Below are 17867 nucleotides of genomic sequence, written 5' to 3' on the forward strand. Positions count from 1 at the left end.
AAAAGTTTGAGAGCTGATATACTAAGAATTGTGTATAGAATCTTTCCCCCTTTACAAGGTTTTGTTTCTAAAAAGATTATAAATGTAGCTTCCCAATTTAACAGCAAATATCCCAAATAAACTTCAAAAAGTGTGTGTCTTTATATTTTAGTGGGAGTTAAATTTAACTTAGAGTATAGAGTTTAAAAACTACACCTTCAAATACGTGAAGCTTGTTTAAAATATAGTCAATTTGAAAGCAAGCTACTAGTAACAAATTAAACTTAATATATTTTAAAGTACCCCATGAGATAATTAAGTTCTTACTCACTCCTTACCAGCTCATCAAGTTATATATACTATGGTTTGATGAGAAACAACACCAGGGCCACCTAGGTGCTCAGTCAGTTAAGCATCTGCCTTCGGCTTAGGTCATGATCCCAGGGTCCTCTAATCAAGCCCCACACTGGGCTCCCTGCTCAGTGGGGAGTCTGCTTTACCTTCTCCTTCCCCCTGCCCCTTGATTCTGCTCTCTTGCTCTGTCAAATAAATAAATACAATCTTAAAAAAAAAAAAAAAAGAAAAGAAACAACACTGATCAGACAGGCTGAGGTGATTTTCACATTACTATGTGGGCATAAAAACTCTGAGACTTTCTCTATTCAAAGCATGATACTAACTCCCCTTCCAAATGAGGATACACCTCATGGAAACTTACCAAAAACTAAAATTTTAAGTCATAAAAAAATGAGAGCTGCAAGTTTCCTGTGGTTCAATCACATTAGGTAGTTCTGCAAGTAGACTCTATTCATCAACCACAATACAAAAACTGAAGTACTTATATATTTTTATAGAAGGAGAAAATGCTAGCTTGCAACCAAAGTCAAAAATTCATTTTCCAGACTTCAATTTGCCACAAAAAAGCACCTTTTAAAAAGCCACACTTTCCACTGTCACCTCAGTTGTCCAATATTCACCAGATGCTCATTTCTTTGACTCATTTTGCAATTCAGTTCAAACTAGCATTGTGTAGGTAGTTGTTCAAAACTTCAAAATGCAGTCTCCTCAGACAGAAAGCTTCCCCTGACAGGCTGCAGCATGGCCATGATCTAATAATCCCAGCATCATCGGCTAGCCTGTGGGCTCACCTCCTTTCTTCCTCTAAATGGCGTGTCAGGTAGGTGCCAGGTACGACCCTGACATTGTATAGAAATATAATTACCAGAAGGAAAGCAGAGTCTCAGCTGAAGGAAGAAAAAGCAGATCAGCAGAGAGAGAGACACACAAGGAGTATGAACAAAGAGGGAGAAAATTGCATGACACTCCCTTCTTCTCCAAAATAAGTATCTAAGAGTGACATTTCACCTCTCCAAGCATGACTCCTTCCACTTGGAGGATTGTTTGAAGTGTATTTGTTTGGAACAGAGCAGTGTCAATGAGAGAACAAACCTTGTGTGAAGCTTAACACTTACTTGCTATAAAGGTACATTACATACTCCCATTTGTTCTGAAGAATCACCATACTTTTCACCCAGAGCTCAGCGCATTCACCCGTAGGTCACAGCCACAGAGCAGGTATTTTTGTAGGTTTCTCTCTGCAAAACATTTTCTCTATTTGCTTTCTTAGTTTGGAAAACATTACAGAGAAATGCCTACAAGCCAAGTAGTTTGTTTCACCAAGGAAACAAGAATTCAAGGAAAAAGTTAACAGGCACTGAAAAGGACCAACACTTTCTTTTTTCTCTCCTTTTCAACAGAGCTTCAAACTATCTCACATTCAGTTTCTGCTTTCTAGATGTTTGGGGGGCTCTGTCTTACAGGGATACTGATTAATGTAAATGACAACCTATAATCTAGCATTCATCAATCAAAGGGCAGAGGGAAGGGAGAACAAAGTTTAACTGCTCAAATCAGAATGAATAAGATCTCTTGTTTCAATTTTATTTCTTTTTTTTTTTTAAAAGATTTTACTTATTTATTCATGAGAGACAGAGAGAAGCAGAGACATAGGCAGAAGAAGAAGCACAGGGACTCCCCTGCAGGGAAGCCTGATGTGGGACTCGATTCCAGGATCACAACCTGAGCCAAAGGGAGACACTCAACCACTGAGCCACCCAGGTGGCGCAATCTTATTTCCATTTTTGAATTTTTTTTTAAGTTTATTTATTTATCTGACATAGAGAGCTCAAGCAGGGGAAGCTGCAGGCAGAGGGAGAGGCAGAACCAAGACTCCTTGCTGAGCAGGGAGTCAGATGTGGGGGCTCGACCCCAGGATCATGACCTGAGCCAAACACAGCAGCTTAACCATCTGAGCCACCCAGGTACCTCTTATTTCCTTTTTGGAGAATAAAATAAAAGTAACTCATTGAAATCAAAGTGATTTCATGTGTGGTTTATGGAAGTCATTTATTACTCATACCTCATATCTTTACAGGCTTTATAAAAATTTAAATTATATTCAGTACAGTCTTTGCTGAAACATCTTCCTTTTTTTCTTTTAAGCTCTAATTATATGGTGTAAACCCATCAAGTAAAGGACAGTGATCAAACAGATAAAACACCATCAATAGACAGGTGGGAAGGCAATGTGGTAAATGGGAAAAACAAAAAACAAAAAAAAAACCCTGTTCTACACAGTTGCCCTGAAATGGTTTCTCTTTCATTTCTCAGGAAATAGGCTGTAATTTCAATCATTACAACCAAGCTCATTATGAACAACAAAGGAATTTGGAAACCAAGAACCTTTCAGGATATAACCACCTCTAAAATAGATGCATACATAGTTCAACAGCAAATTGATACTTCTAAAACAGCTGTGGAAATGATATAGCAAGAAGCATCCATGACACCTTTTTCAGCACAAGTCAAGTTTTGTTTTGAGCTCCATTCTACCTACTCAGTAAGGGAGATCTGACAATTTCAGGACCTGGAAACAGGGCCCAAATGACTGGCAAGGCGACAAAAGACCAACTTGAACCACAGAGGCTTCTGGGAAGGTGACCTACATCACAGAACAAAATATGGAAAAGAGGGTCATAGAATTATGTTATTTTTATTTTACTTAAGTGTACTGGTTATTTAGTATTAATTGTGTTTATTAAAAAAATTAAGGTCATACAGATTCAAATGGCCACAAAAATAATTTAGTAAAACACTAGGAAACACTTAATTTTAAGGAATATAACATAACTGGATTTTAAAAGAGTTGCTGAGTCTCTACCCTAGAGAAATGTAAAGAAACAGATAGATAAAAACCATGACCAATGACACCCAATCCTGCATCCCATCTCAGACATTAAGTGCCAGTTTGCATCTGATCTTTCTCCACCTACACACATGTGATGTTCCTGAATCTCAAACTCAGTGAGCCAGAAACTAAATTTATTACACTTCTCTTATAATCTTCTCTTCTGATTCCCATATTTGTTACTGGCTCTATAACCTTCCCTGCAGTCTGGTTCCAAAAGTACCCTCCATCTCTCACCTACCCTGGATACCTGGCCACCCAGGCTTTGGGTCCTATGTAGAGCCTCGGCAATTTCAGCCACCTCTACCCCACTACCTTCACCCTTTCCCCCTCCAGGCTCACCCCATCACTTCTCTACCTGAAGAGTCTTCTAAGAACTCCAGAACTTCCTCTGTAATCTTTTATGAAGCTGTCACACTAATCCTTCTTAGAGCACAGCTCTCCTTCACTAGGCAAACAAATACTGACCATTATTTTAGTTTTCTATGGCTACTGTAACAAACTGCCACAAACTAAGGAGCTTAAAACACATATTTCTCCTACATTTGAGATCAAGAGTCTCAAATGAGTCTCATCGGACTAAAATCAAAGCCCTGGTAGCAGGGCTGCATTCCTTTCTGGAGGCTCTACAGAAGAATCTTCTTCCTGCTTGCATTTCTTGATTCATGGTCCTTTCACCCATCTTCAAAGCAAGCAACACTGGGCCAAGTCTCCTTGTGCCACCACTGTTCTAGTTCTCTTCTGCCTTCCTCTTCCAGATTGTGGGACACCTGTGATTACACTGAGCTCACCTGGATAATCTGGGATAATTTCCCTATTTTAGTCAACAAGTTTAATTCTATTTACAACAATAATTCCCTTTTGCCTGTAACCTAACATCTTCACAGGTGCTGGGAATTAGAACACAGCCATCGTTGAGATGCTCCTATTCTGCTGACCACAACCACCTAATACAACGCACCGAGGCAGGCGAAAGTTAGAAAAAAATGCAGACTTCGCTTTCAACAAGGTCATGTTAAGTCCTTTGATGCTAAGTGTTAATTGGCTCCCTGTTGCTAAGTCTAATCCACTTAGTCTTATATTAAATTAAAGGCTTCCATGATTTCAAAATAACTTCTGCAACATGGTCTTATACTACCTTCCTTGTAGCACCCTAAGACTGTACTCAAACCGCAGAACTCAGGAGCACCAAACACACCTAGTCTTATGTAATTTGCTCTATCCAGAGGCCCTTTCCATTCTCCTGTGCAAATTACTGTCGTCTCGTAAGACCCAGACCCAAAGCCACTTAGCTTCTCTTTATCTCTGCTTTCTCAGAAACCCACAATGCCCCTTCTGCCAAGTTGGCATATACAGAGGGGATAGAAGGGAACAAGTTTAGGCAGAGAAAGTTCTGGGTGCTACACACAGCTAGTTGGGTGACCTTGGACAAGCTATTTAAGTTTTAAACCTTGCTTTCAGGCAGCCCCGGTGGCGATCCTGGAGACCTGGGATCGAGTCCCACATCAGGCTCCCTGCATAAAGCCTGCTTCTCCCTCTGCCTGTGTCTCTGCCTCTTCCCTCTCTCTGTGTCTCTATGAATAAATAAAATCTTAAAAAAAATAAAAATAAACCTTGCTTTCATCATTTGTCAAGTGAAAATGCAGACCAAGTTATCTCAATTCTTTCCCACTTTTTTTTTTTTTTTTGAAGATTTACCTATTTTACAGAGAGAACATGTCGAGAGGGGGACAATCTTTTGGGCAGACTCCCTGCTGAGCACACAGCCCACCCCCAGGGCTCATGAGATCATGACCTGAGCAGAAACTGAGAGCTGGAGGCTCAGCTGACTAAGCCACCCTGGTGCCCCTCTTTCCCAGTTCTTTAATTTATTTTATTATTTTTTCTTTCCCAGTTCTTAAACTCTATGAAACTTATAGGACTTGTATCCACTTCTCTCCCTCCCCAAAGCGACTTTTCTTGTCATCTCAACTGGATTAATGCACTCCCTCCCAAAGGATCATCTCTGCCTCCAGTCTTGGACTGCTCCCTACCCAAAAGCATCCTTCATAGGTTACTCACCTCCTCACAACCAGTTAAAAGACCGCAGGAAAATGTCCAAACTCCTCTGTGTGGCCCCCCAGGGCCCACATGATCAGGCCTCTGCTTCCTCCTTTGGTTTTCCTCACTTTTTCAGTTCATCTCATGCTTCTCCAGTCCCTAGCCCCTTGCTCCTCTCCTCAGAGCCTCTGCTAGAATACTCTGCCTATTTCTTCTTTCCATGAGATTCCTGCTTATTCTCCAGGCAAACCTTTCCTGATCCTCCCCCTATGAATCAGGTGTCTTTCCTGTTTGTTCTCATGGCACCCTGTACTGAACTCACATAATCCCCATCACTGTAGTACTGATATCTGTTCACTTATCAGTATCCTCCCTGAGTCTAAATTCCACGTGGGTAGTCTGTGGCACAGACTGAGAGCTACTGCCTAATTTCCGTAGAGTAGCAGGACTTTTGGCTGCCGATGGCTAGGATCAACTGAGACATTTCCAGCTTCTCTTGCAGCTTAATGTAGCTACATGTCTAGTTCTGGCCAAGGAGACAAGCAAAGTATCTAGGGGCGGTTTCTGGGGACCTCCCCTAAGACAAGGTATGGATGATCCCTCTGCCCCATCTTTGTCTCTTCAGCCTGCTGGCTGGAAGACAGTGATATCATACTCCAAGCCTGATGCACAGTGAGCCAAAAGTGAACCTATGGAAGATTAAACCAGCCCTGGACCATCTCTGTAATCTTTTATGGGAGACAAACTTCTCCCTTATTTTGAGATCCCAATCTGGAGCCACTATTATTTTGAAATCTCCATCACTTACAGCCAAGCCTTACTGAAAAAGACATGGCCATTTCTGTAGTGCCAATAATTATGTTGACTCAAGTACATATCTCACCTCTTCCACTGGATTGTAATCTCTTTGCTAGTGGATGTACGGTCATGTGTCACAGCAGGATTTATGCTCCTTAGCCGAGGACAGCTGAGGGCAGCACACAAGAATCTCCAATGGTGAGTGTGAATGATAAATGAATTAATACCTATCTGTGTGACGCAGATAGGCTCTGTCCAACCTACACAGTCTATCTCAACCTAGAATCAATGCTGTGGCCAACCAAAATAAGGTTAAAAAAGTGTTGTCAGTTTCCATCACTTTTTTTTAAGATTGTATTTATTTATTCATGAGAGACAGAGAGAAAGGGAGAGACTTAGAGGGAGAAGCAGGCTCTTCGCAGGGAGCCCAATGTGGGACTTGATCCCTGGACCTGGGATCATCCCCTTAGCTGAAGGCAGACATTCGACCACTGAGCCACCTAGGCATTCCAGCTTCCATCATTATTTTACATGGAATAGCTGGATGCCAAAACACTGGCGCTTACTCCTTCCTTGGGCACAGTGCCACAAGTGTGGTCTATCAATAGTACATTCTCCTTGAATGTGCTACAAGGTAATATGCAAAAAAGCAAGGCTCTTTAAAATAATTACATGTGTCACCTTCGCTCCCGGGTAAGTGGGATGTCCAACAATTTGTATGGTCTGTACTGTTGCTCTTCTCCCTCAGCTTGGAGTAGGAAATGGTTAACATTACAGGCAGGGAGGCCAAGTTTCCCAGAGTCCCCTGCTAGAGTACTCATTTGTGAAGTATTATGTATTCTCAGGCTACTGAGGTATACTCATCTTCACACAGCCATTAGCACAGATTACTGAACTGATACTTGAAACCTACATCTTTAGAGACACGTTCATGTAAATAATTGCTAAATAGCTACCACACGATTGATGGTATATAGGTACCGAGGACACAAAGATAAACATGCCAAACTCTGAGCAGAGAGAAAAGGAAAGTGCTAGTCATTCTCACTTTAAGAATGGGGAAGCTGAGGCACACAAAGGTTAGGTATTAGAACCAAGGTTATATAAGCAGGAAGAGGTGAGAACATCTGATTCAATCAAAAGGATCAACGATTCTAGGGTGTGAGACTTGACTAATGAAGAACAGAGCTTTTTCTGCTACTAAATTTGTTTTGCTTTTGTGGGGTTTTTTTGTTTTTTTGGGTTTTTTTGCTGGGAAGCAACTGGTGAGGAGGCATCCAAATACAGCCTGGACAGAGTAGAGATGGGAACAGACAAGGAACATTTGAAGAAATGAAGTCTGTGGTATTTTCAGCAAGAAGTGCAGGCAGGAAAAAAGCAGGAAGTGAAGCTGGTTCAAGAATGGCCCTGAAGAGAAAATGAAGCTTTTAGGATGGAGTGAAATGATCCTATAACATGTCAGGATGCCATGGTGACAAGAGAGTAGGGACCAGACCACAGGAGAGCCAGGAAGGAGCCAGGGAGAAATCGTAGTTGTCCAGTTAGGATGATGGGAGGAGAAGGGGCCATGGAGAGGGACAGACAGGAGCATGAAAGGACAAGACTTGCTGACTAACAGCTGGAACAGGGGACAGAAGGATATGGCTGATGGGAAGAAGGATCTGAATACCACGCTTGCAGGCGTGGGCAAACTGGTGGATGGTGGGGCTCCTAACCATGCTGGCCAACAGGACAGAGAGGTTTGTGGGGCATTCAAGTGAACCTAGTTGATAAGAAGTTGAGTCTGGAGCTCAGAAGTGGATTAGAAATAAATGAGATGGAAACTGGGTAGATAGTCAAACCTATGGTCAAGTACATCACCCACTGAGACAGGTCTCCCCACAACACTTTGCAATTATTCATCTAAATCTTGAATTTTGGGAAGCCCTTTAAAAATATGCCAATCCCATTTCTCAAAAAAAAAATGATAAACTCAAGCATGAAGGTCTGTACCAAGGTTCAGTGAAAAGCAACTCTCTCACTATGCACCACATTCAAAGGCATCTTCCTTTGGGGTCACTGAGCCCATTCCAAACCTACCACTCCTTGCCAAGTAAACAAAAAGGAGCTGCTCTGAAGAGGAAGCAAGTATAGTGTTTATAGCATTCTCCTGGGGACATAGAAGTCCTGAGATACTGTGTTTAAGGGGCAGTTCGGAGAAGCTCTGACCCCTGTTTCACAGGGCAACCACTGTCTCCTTTACAAGCATGCTTCAAAAAAAACCAATGGCCAAAGCCCATCATGAACATCAAGATCTTTTGCATGCCTCTAACGGTTGCCTTAAAGACTAAGCTTAAAGACACTGAGAAATGCTTCATATTCCTAAACATCTAAGTCAGACTGCCAATTGCAAATAGCTGGAAGACAAACATTTAAGGGGCTTTTAAGCTTTTCTGCTATGGGCAGCTACTTGTAATTCTTATCTGATTGCAGTCTCTTAACTGATGTGATTACTTGAATATTCAAATTATCATGTTCTTCAAGCTAATTCATACAAATACACAAAGGCAACATCATAGCCTCAATTGAAATTAAAAGAGGATGGAAAAACATAATTAACAAAGATAGGTTATGCAACCCCCAGGAGAAGTCTTGGAAGATTTTAAACTCAAGCCTGTGTAACATAAATAAGGCATGTGACACGAGAACACATTTCTTTGTTTAAACTGAATCCAAACCCTCACATTTTACAAATGTTATTTGAGTATGGAGGTGAATGAGAAGGAAAAGCAGAGTTAAAATGTTTTTTTAAAAATTAAAAAAAAAAAAGTTTGCAGGGTGCACTTGGGTGGCTCAGTTGGCTAAGCTTCTGACTTTGGCTCAGGTCATAATCCCAGGATCCCGGGATGCGCCCCTGCATTAGGCTCCCTGCTTAGCAGAGAACCTGCTTCTCCCTCTCTCTCTCTCTCTCTCTCTCTGCCCTTCCCCCTGCTCGTGTTCATTCTCTCTCTCTCTCTCTCAAAAAAAAAAACAAACAAACAAACAAACAAAAAAAAGTTTGCTGTGATGCGCCCTTTTTAAGAGATTAGAAATCATTTATTCCTCTCTCCTACAGAGTGTGTGTCCAAAGCCAACAGTTACCACCTGGTCACAGACCATGTTAACAGGTAGGCCACTCTGAATTTTATGATTCTCTTATTTTAGAAATTGTGGAACCCATACACATCATAATGTTGTCAGATCTGATCCAAACCCAGAAAGAAAATGAAAAGGTTCAAGATCCTAATAACCCCAAGAGAACTAAGGGTGGCGATAAATGTGTCTATCTTGAACCTGAACAGGTGGCCCTCAAGGAGGCCTGTGTCAGAATGACCTAGTAGATGTTTTCAAAATGCACATGACTTACACCTCCGTCCAAGGGAAATCAGACAAGCTGGAGACAGAGGCTCCCTAGAGGATTTGCGTGCCCTTCCCTCCCAGCCCACACCTCTCAGGTCTTATACAGCTTGTAAATCAAACCCAGCTGGAGCTAAGGCCAGGTGAGGAAACTGATGCTGGATGCCCGTGGCCAGTCACAGTCATCCAGCCTACTAGCAACTGAGCTTTTGCTTACAGGTTTTTTTTTTTTTTTTTTTTTTTACACCAATGATCATAGAGCTCTTCTGTTTCCGTGCTTCTGATTACACCAAAAAGAGAACGCTTAAGTGCAGAATTCTGAAAAAAAAAAGGACTTGGAGAAGAAACAAAAGGTTACTCTTTTAAGGGCCAATCATAAATGTTTTTCTATTAGCTTTCTTCGTTTAGTTATTGTCAAAAGTCCTATTGTGGTTATGCCGTCAATCTCTCAGAATGTAATGATGAGTAAGAAACTCAACTGTTTCCTCTAGTTCTATCTCTAGAGCTGCAAATGCAAAGATGACTACCTAGATCTCACAAGCTTACAGTGTAGCAAGGTGGCTAAGGGCTGACAATAGCCAGACTGCCTGGGTTTGAATCCTGGCTCTGCCAGCCAGTGGCTGTGGAGCCTTGAACAAGTCACTTCACCTTTCTGTGCCTTAGTTTTCACATCTGTAAAATCAGGGTACCTACCTTGTGGAGTTTTGTGAAGCCAAAATTAATTAATATACGTAGAGCACTTTAGAAAAGTACCTAGTATGGCTACTGAATAGTTACAAATGGTACCACGGAATAGGCTCATTCTTTTTATAAGCTGCAAAGTTTTCTATTGCCCAGCTGTAATTTATTCTGAAGGACACTTACTCTATTGTATCTTACAATCTTTTGTTATTATAAACAATGTTTCAATGGACATCCTATACAATAGAGAGATCTTTTTACCCGATCATCAAAATCAGTTCCCTACTTAACTTTTGCATTTAATACTGATGGTTTGAATACCTTTCCAAAGTAGGCACAGGTATTAGCATCTAAAAGTTCTATCCACCCGTAAGTGGAAGAGTTGGAACCCCATCCAGATGGGTGGCTGCTAACCTCGAAGGCAGCCTCTTTAATCCACTTCCCACAGCATTGCTAACTTTTAAAAAGCATAGTAGATGCTCTTATAAACGTACCTCAGATCCACGGCAAATACTTAAAAGTTCCAAAAGAAGTAAAACTCAAATTTTCACAGAGGTATATATATCAGTTAACATGGCAGATGGAGGGATCAACAACTTCTGTAAATATTAAAGTAATTTACTACTTCTGCCAAAGACTGAAGCAGAGGTACCCTGAACACTACCCCCTAGGGACATACACCACACTGCCAAACTCCCAGAGTAAATGAATAATTATCAAATTTGGCATCATGAGAACTATTCTTTGGGGAAAGAGAAATTCTTAACAATTACTCTGTGGTAGCATTTGCTATGCCAAGACAAGAGGAGAACAGGTAATCTGGCGTTCAGCATAACAGATACAATAAAGACCTGAATGGCCAATAAAGACCAACATGGCTTTAATGAGATCTTTTTAGTATGGGCTTATAAAGATTTGTTCTGACAGGGTGAAACTGTTGACAACGGGGACAAGAAAGGGCAAAGGTAGAACTTCATAGAGATGGAAACTGTAACCAGCATGTGCTAGTCGAGAGTGTCAACCTAGTAGAAGGATTATAGTTAGAAATCACAGGTGTTTCGAGAAAATGGTTATTCTCCTAACTAAAGAAAGCATGACAATACCAGCACTAAAAAATAAATAAATAAATAAAATAAAATTTTAAAGAAATGATTTCCTAAATCCCTGTCAGCAAAGACATCAAACAAAAGTACAAAAGTCTAATTTAATAAAGAAGGTTACACACCACTGTACTTCAAACAAATGACAGGGGCTAGGGAGGAGACAGGGTCCGAATTTAGTCTTTCAGAACACCCACCAAGTACCAATATTTTATATCCAGGAACCACATAATCCCTGGATATTCCAGGAATTATGGAAGTCAAAAAAAATGTTCCCACTCAGGAAATATGCCAGCAGAAGCCCAGTGGGAACCAAACCGTTTGCTAAGGATAACATTTATGGGTTCAAATGAGGGTTGGGGATTTGTGTGGGTGAATGGGGGGTTTGACTACAAATACTCAAAATTAGGTCAGGTATCTTCCTAAACAATTCACTTTGTAGGCCAGAATATTTCTAGCCATTAAGCTTAACCTCTTAAAGACAAAACTGTAACTTCCACCATTAATTTTGACATCGCCTAAGACCTAAATGATTTCAACTTTCACTCTCTATCCCTAATCAAACAGAAACAAGGGATTTGCTCTTGGCCAAAGTGAAAATAAAAAACTTTAGTTCTGAAAGGGACTTGGGAATCACCTTCATCTTTTAAAGAAAAAGTGACCAATACCCAGAGTTGATGTTCTCATGGTTGGTGGCAAGTCAGAATAGAAAGCCATGGCAGCGAGGTTCTATACAAGAATGATGCCCCAGACTTAAACAGCTATGCCTTCCCATCTTCTCAGATTACTTCAGTTGCAATAAAGAACTACTATGCATATGCTTCACTATAATCCTGTATCATGAGGCATCACTGACTTTCTTATCTATTACATAAGCTGAGATAAGTTAGCTGATGGATGGAGCCCCAAAAGCCTTGCTTCTTACTTCTGGTTCTGCGAGCAACCAGCTGCATGAGCTTTACCAATAATGTATTTTTCATCTCTCACCAATGATACTTCATTAAAAGTTAGGAGGCATCCCAATTTCAGTATTATTAAAATGTGGAAAAGTGCTTGCAGTGATTTTAAAATGCCACGGATTATAAACTACATCTCTACCAAGGTATGTTAAAATATTAAAAACTGTTGGAAAATAGAGGAAACGTGTAGTTGTAGAAAGGCAACAGCCCATGGGGGGGAGGGGTGTAAGGGGGTGGTGAATAGCAGCTTGTCCAGATACATATCTGGGCCGTTTGGATATTTCACCTAATTGCAAAGCTTCCTTCTTCTTTCTCTGTAACACTAAATTTCTTCTACCACTTGGTCTTTTTTCTTTTTTATAAATATTTATTTATTTATTTATTTATTTATTTATTTATTTATTTATTTATTTATGATAGACATAGAGAGACAGAGAGAAAGGCGGAGGGGGGGGGGCAGAGACACAGGAGGAGGGAGAAGCAGGCTCCATGCCGGGAGCCTGACGTGGGACTTGATCCTGGGACTCCAGGATCGCGCCCTGGGCCAAAGGCAGGCACCAAACCGCTGAGCCACCCAGGGATCACCTACCACTTGGTCTTGAGTGTTCTTCGTCTTGTTGGCCCTCATATTCACTGGTCTCCAGGTCTCAGATCTTATCCTAGAGATAATCTTGTAGAATGTGTCTGTGCTCACAACTGTAGTTCCACATGGGGTTTTCTCACCGCTCTGGCCACATCCAATAGCCTCCCAACCCATCTCCACAGTCCGAGCCAATTCATCTTACACATTCTGCCAAGAGTCATATTCCTAGGGCACCATGTTCATAATGTACTCCTAGTTCAAAAGCTTCAGTGCTACCCTGTAACCTCAGGAGAGAAGGCAGGCTAGGGGCTCAAGATGATCTGGGCTGGAATGTTTTGTGCCCATGGCCAAGTGTCTAAACTTCTCTAAAGCCTCCATTTCTTCATCTGTAAAGTGAGAATTCTCACAGTACTAATTAATAGCAATTGGGATAAATCCATATAAAGTGTTCACTGCAGGGTTTGACACATTAGAGCTTTGTAACAGACAGCTATTATCATCATCAATGATTTGCCTTTCTAACCTTTTCTTCCACTTCTGCACTATCAGCTTCAGTCAACTGGGCCTCCTTGCTTTTTTGCCCAAGGACTCCAGAGATGTTTGCTCTGCAAATTCCCTCTCTCCTGGAATGCCTGTCCTATCTCTTCAAATCAGTAAGATTCTTCTATGAAATGTAAGCCTACATTCAAATGTTGATTCAATTCTACTTATTTTAATCCAATCATCTCTTTGGTACTGACATCCTTGGAAGTCCTTACAGTTAGTCCCCTATGTGGTGACTTCTGCCATGTCCACACTGGCCCTCACTGAAGGTATGGTAGCAGCCCAACAGGTGACATGAGATTTAAATCCACTTCCTTAGCCCTGGGATATGCCCCCCCCCCTTTATCAGATTTCCATTGTTCTAGGTATTACTTCAAGTAGCCAGGCTTAAATTAATCACGTCAGAGCCAAGGACCCTCTTTGGAGATAGGTGGGAAGTGAAGTTCCTACATGAGAATATGTTAATGGGGGTCCAGATCTTTGCTGGTCATCATCTTGCAAAATCAGCTTATGGACATAACCATCATCTGAAAGGACTACAGAGACACTGATAGAAAGTTTTGTCCTCAGGACTTTTCAGGTCAGGTGGTCATTTTTTTTTTTTTTTAAAGATTTATTTATTTATTTATCATAGACAGAGAGAGAGAGAGAGAGGCAGAGACACAGGCAGAGGGAGAAGCAGGCTCTATGCCGGGAGCCTGATGTGGGACTCGATCCCGGGACTCCAGGATCGCGCCCTGGGCCAAAGGCAGGCACCAAACCGCTGAGCCACCCAGGGATCCCCTCAGGTGGTCATTTTAAGCCCATTTGAGTCAGGTGTTCTGTTTCCTGTACTGAAAACATCCTAACCAATCTTATAGTGGTAAGCGCTGATATGTCTAACATAGATAGTTCTGCCATACAAAGCTTTCCTAGAGTTCACACAAGTCCTGGAGAAATCTACTTCTGACCCCCTTTTTAGTCCCCGGTATAGATTTAGCATAGGTATGAAAGGATTAAAATGTAAACGAACTCAAGAAGACTTGTGGAGTCAGAACTGTGTCATTCAACTTTTACATAACCTCTCTCAACACACATACAAACTACACATAACTGGCACATCAATGAATTAAAAAGGCACCTAGAAAAAATAAGGGAATAGATTTAAGGTAGATCTGAAAGATGACATATTGTTAATCTTAGACAAGTTAACTAGGTCATTTTTTTTTTTAAGATTTTATTTATTCATGAGAGAGGCACAGAGAGAGGCAGAGGCAAAGGCAGAGGGAGAAGCAGATTCCCTGCAGGGAGCCCAATGTGGGACTTGATCCTGGGATCCTGGGACTCCAGGATCACGCCCTGAGCCAAAGGCTCAACCGCTGAGCCACCCTGGCATCCCAACTAGGTTAGATTTTTAATAGAGTTACATAAATGGCACATATCTGTCTGAAATAAAAATTTCTTAGGGGAAAGGAAGGATAATATGGCCAGATAAAAAAGTAAAGCTGTCACACTCTCTATCATCTACTTGGGCATCAAAGTTACCCAAAAGGAAGGAAAACAGTTTTGCCTTGATTTGTATAATTCATGTTGGAAATAAGACACTCACCTCTAGAAGCAGGTGGACAATCAATAACTATGCTAAAGAGTAAGAGAAAAGGTAAGGAAAGAAAGATCCTTGCACACACTCAAAGATTAAGGTCTCTAACCAGGGCGGGCAGGAAAAAAAAAAACGAGGCTCTGCTAGTCCCAGCGAATGAGATAACTTACCTCATTTTCAAAAGTGCCTTCATAGGGATACTGGAATTCTTGTCTGTGAAAACCTAAAGTTTTGAATATTTTCCCAGTCGTTTGAGATTCTTGCACTTTATTCTTGGCCACATCCTCTATATCTCACTTCCCCTTCTTCCCCAGGAAGAAAAAATAAGGAAGCATTTACTAAACCAGTATTTGGAGGACTCCAAGCTGGGCTTTGATTTGTATGCTCTCCTGAAATCCTAAAAATTCTGCAACAGGAAACACCCATTTATATGTAAGGAAATTGAGTCAGGTGAACGAGGACAGCGTTTGAAGTTACAAGACACTTTTCTTGAAAAATCTGACAAATTTTAGTATGCTTTCTACTTTCACTTTTCAGCAAAGTTCCACATTCTGTAAAATTAGCCATCTTGTAGCCATCAATAACATCTTCCTTTCAGTCTTCAGTTAGAAATGGAAGAGAAAAGAAAATGCAAAAGAGTACAAGAAAACCCTTGGTGAAGAAAAGTTATCATCTGGGCTAATAACCTAGAAGGGACACGAACGACCTTTCTCTTTCAAGTGCGGAGCTTTCCGGGAGAATCCCAGGCAGCATCTGAGCTGACTAAATAAAAAAAGTGATTCACTCCCAACCGAAGATGGAAAGTTAAAAGTGTTCGTCCACAGCCATCGAACACAAAACCGGCGATGTCGGCATCTGCAGATTCTGCACCAAATGCTGTGGGCCGAGATGTGCAAGTAAAACAAGTGCAAACCAACAGGTTATCTACCAAATAGGGGAACAAGTTACAAAATCCGACAAGCAACAATTAGCTCTTCCGTACAACCCTAAAAAAGCACTTCCTTGCAACGGGTCCGTTATTAAAGAATTAAGATTTCACGCTTGCCGCAATCCCGCACCCCCACTCCACCCCCGCGGGCCCCTCTGGGTCCCCCAGCCCAGCCAGTAAGTCAAGGCACCGGATTCCTCCGTGGGGGACCCCCACCGGGGAGGAGTGGAGTGTGGAAGCGTCCTGTATCTGGAGCCACAAAGTTGGCCTGATGCATTCTCCAAATTTGCAATCGCGAGCGGGGAGATGAGCTGAACTGGAGGCGTCGGAACGGGAAACCACCAACCAACCCCAGAAGTGCAAGAGCAAGGAACGGGTTGCAAGAGACAGTTTTAAAGGAACAACTCTTGCTCCGGGCACCCCCCCGCGCCCCCGCCGCCCCCCCCCCTCGGACGCGGGCGGACAGAGGTGGCACAGAGGGGGCCAGTCCTGCAGGCGTGGACACTGCAGAAGGGCACTTTTCCTTACAAGTGGCCGCCGCCACGACCCCAGGGCTCCGCCGGCTCACAGCCGCTCCCGCGCCGCGCGCCTCCTCCCTCCCTCCCTCCCTCCCTCCCGCGCCGGGACTCCCCAAAGGGCCGCCCAGGTCGCCCTCGAGTCCCCGCCCACCCCCCCACCCTCCCGCCGCCCGCCCCCCGCTTCCCCGCCGGCCTCGTCCCTCCCCGAGCACCGCCGAGCTGCAGTCCTCTGGTTTTAATAAAACCCGAGTGGCCCTGGGCTAGCGGGCTTCCCTCCCGGAGGCAGGGGCGGGGAAAGGAGCGGCCGGAGGGTCCCCGCGCCGCCGGGCGGGGGCGCGGGCGGGCGCGCCCCGGCTGAGGCTCTCGGAACTCCGCGAGCCAGCCCCGGGCCCCTCCGGGGGCGCTTCCCGGCACCGCGCACCTCGCCCGCCAGGTCCTCGCGACAGGGCGGGCTCACCCGAGCCCGAGCCCAGCCCCGCCGCCCGCGGTCCGGGCACGCCTGTGCCCCCGCCGCGCCTGTCACGGCGCACACCTGCCCGCCTGCCGCTTCCCCGCGCCCAGCAGGTGAGCCTGCGGCTCGGCGCCAGGTCCCGAGGCGCCCGCCGTCCGCGCCCGCCGTCCGCGCCCGCCGTCCGCGCCCGGGGAGCCAGGCGGGGCCCCGCCGCAGCCGCCGAGCTGCTCCGCCACGCGGGCGCGGCGCGGGCCGGCAGCCCCAGGTCCTCAGCGCGGCTCGCAGCCCTCGCTGCGCGGGTGTCATGGCCGAGCGGCGGCCCCGGGCGAAGTTTTCCGGAGCCGACGGCTTACCTCGTCGTCCGAGGGGCGGCGGCGGCCCTGGGGGAGCGGCGCGACGGCTGCACGGGCGACCGCGGCCGGCGGAGCCGAGGGGGATGCGAGAGCGAGGCTCCGGGAGCCACGGAGCGCCGCGCTGGGAAGAGGAAGGCGCCGGGTATCTACAATCAGAACGTGGGCTGACCGTGACGTCACAATGGCGCGGCCAGCCAATCGGGGCGCGAGGGGCGAATCAAGCGCTATGATGTCATGCGGCCCCGGAGCCAATAGCGAGACAATAGAACTTTCGTGATTGTAAATTCCAGAGCCCGTGCCGCGGGGAGCCGAGGCCCGGGTTGGTGCCCTCGGCTTCACGTGTCTCCGGGCGGTCTTTCCCCCCTTTCTTCCTAGCAAGCCTGCGTGGAACGCAGAGCCTGCGCATTCGCCGCGGTGGAGTTCCGGACACCCCGCGCTCGGCATCCCTGACAGCCGGGCCGGCAGGGCGCTGGGACGACGGCAGCTCGGCGGCTCGGCTCGGCGGCGCGCTCCAGAGGCCTCGCCCTTAGGATTCTGAAGCGGGTCCACTTCTTGATTTTTTTTTTTTTTTTTTTAGCTTAAAGGGTTAAATACCTGCAGAGACCACCCGAGCGGAGGTCTGCAGTTGGACAGGATAAGGCAACGGCGAAAAGCACTCAAAATCGTTGTTAGAACTTAACTCCATTTGGATAGATTTACTGTGATTTTTTTTTCCTCCTAGGGATCCTTAGAG

The 17867-nt window shown here is 44.3% G+C and overlaps 1 protein-coding gene across 7 annotated transcripts in view; it reads right to left on the bottom strand.

The window, feature by feature from the left end:
* Positions 1–17621, bottom strand: part of ELOVL5 (ELOVL fatty acid elongase 5) — a 77670-nt gene extending 60049 nt beyond the window's left edge. Inside the window, exons 1-2 of one of the 7 annotated variants that reach the window (XM_072733810.1) lie at positions 16341–16421; positions 15055–15189 (exon numbers count right to left, since the gene is read on the bottom strand). The gene's annotated coding sequence lies outside the window, so the exon portion shown is untranslated. Of the gene's footprint in view, positions 1–2875; positions 4133–15054; positions 16215–16340; positions 16422–17134 lie in introns of those variants that run through there. The other 6 variants (XM_072733801.1, XM_025991068.2, XM_072733768.1 and 3 more) reach the window with 6 other exon arrangements.
* Between the last annotated feature and the right edge of the window lie 246 nt (positions 17622–17867).

Source organism: Vulpes vulpes, chromosome 1, assembly GCF_048418805.1.
Source record: "Vulpes vulpes isolate BD-2025 chromosome 1, VulVul3, whole genome shotgun sequence".
Taxonomy (NCBI): domain Eukaryota; kingdom Metazoa; phylum Chordata; class Mammalia; order Carnivora; family Canidae; genus Vulpes; species Vulpes vulpes.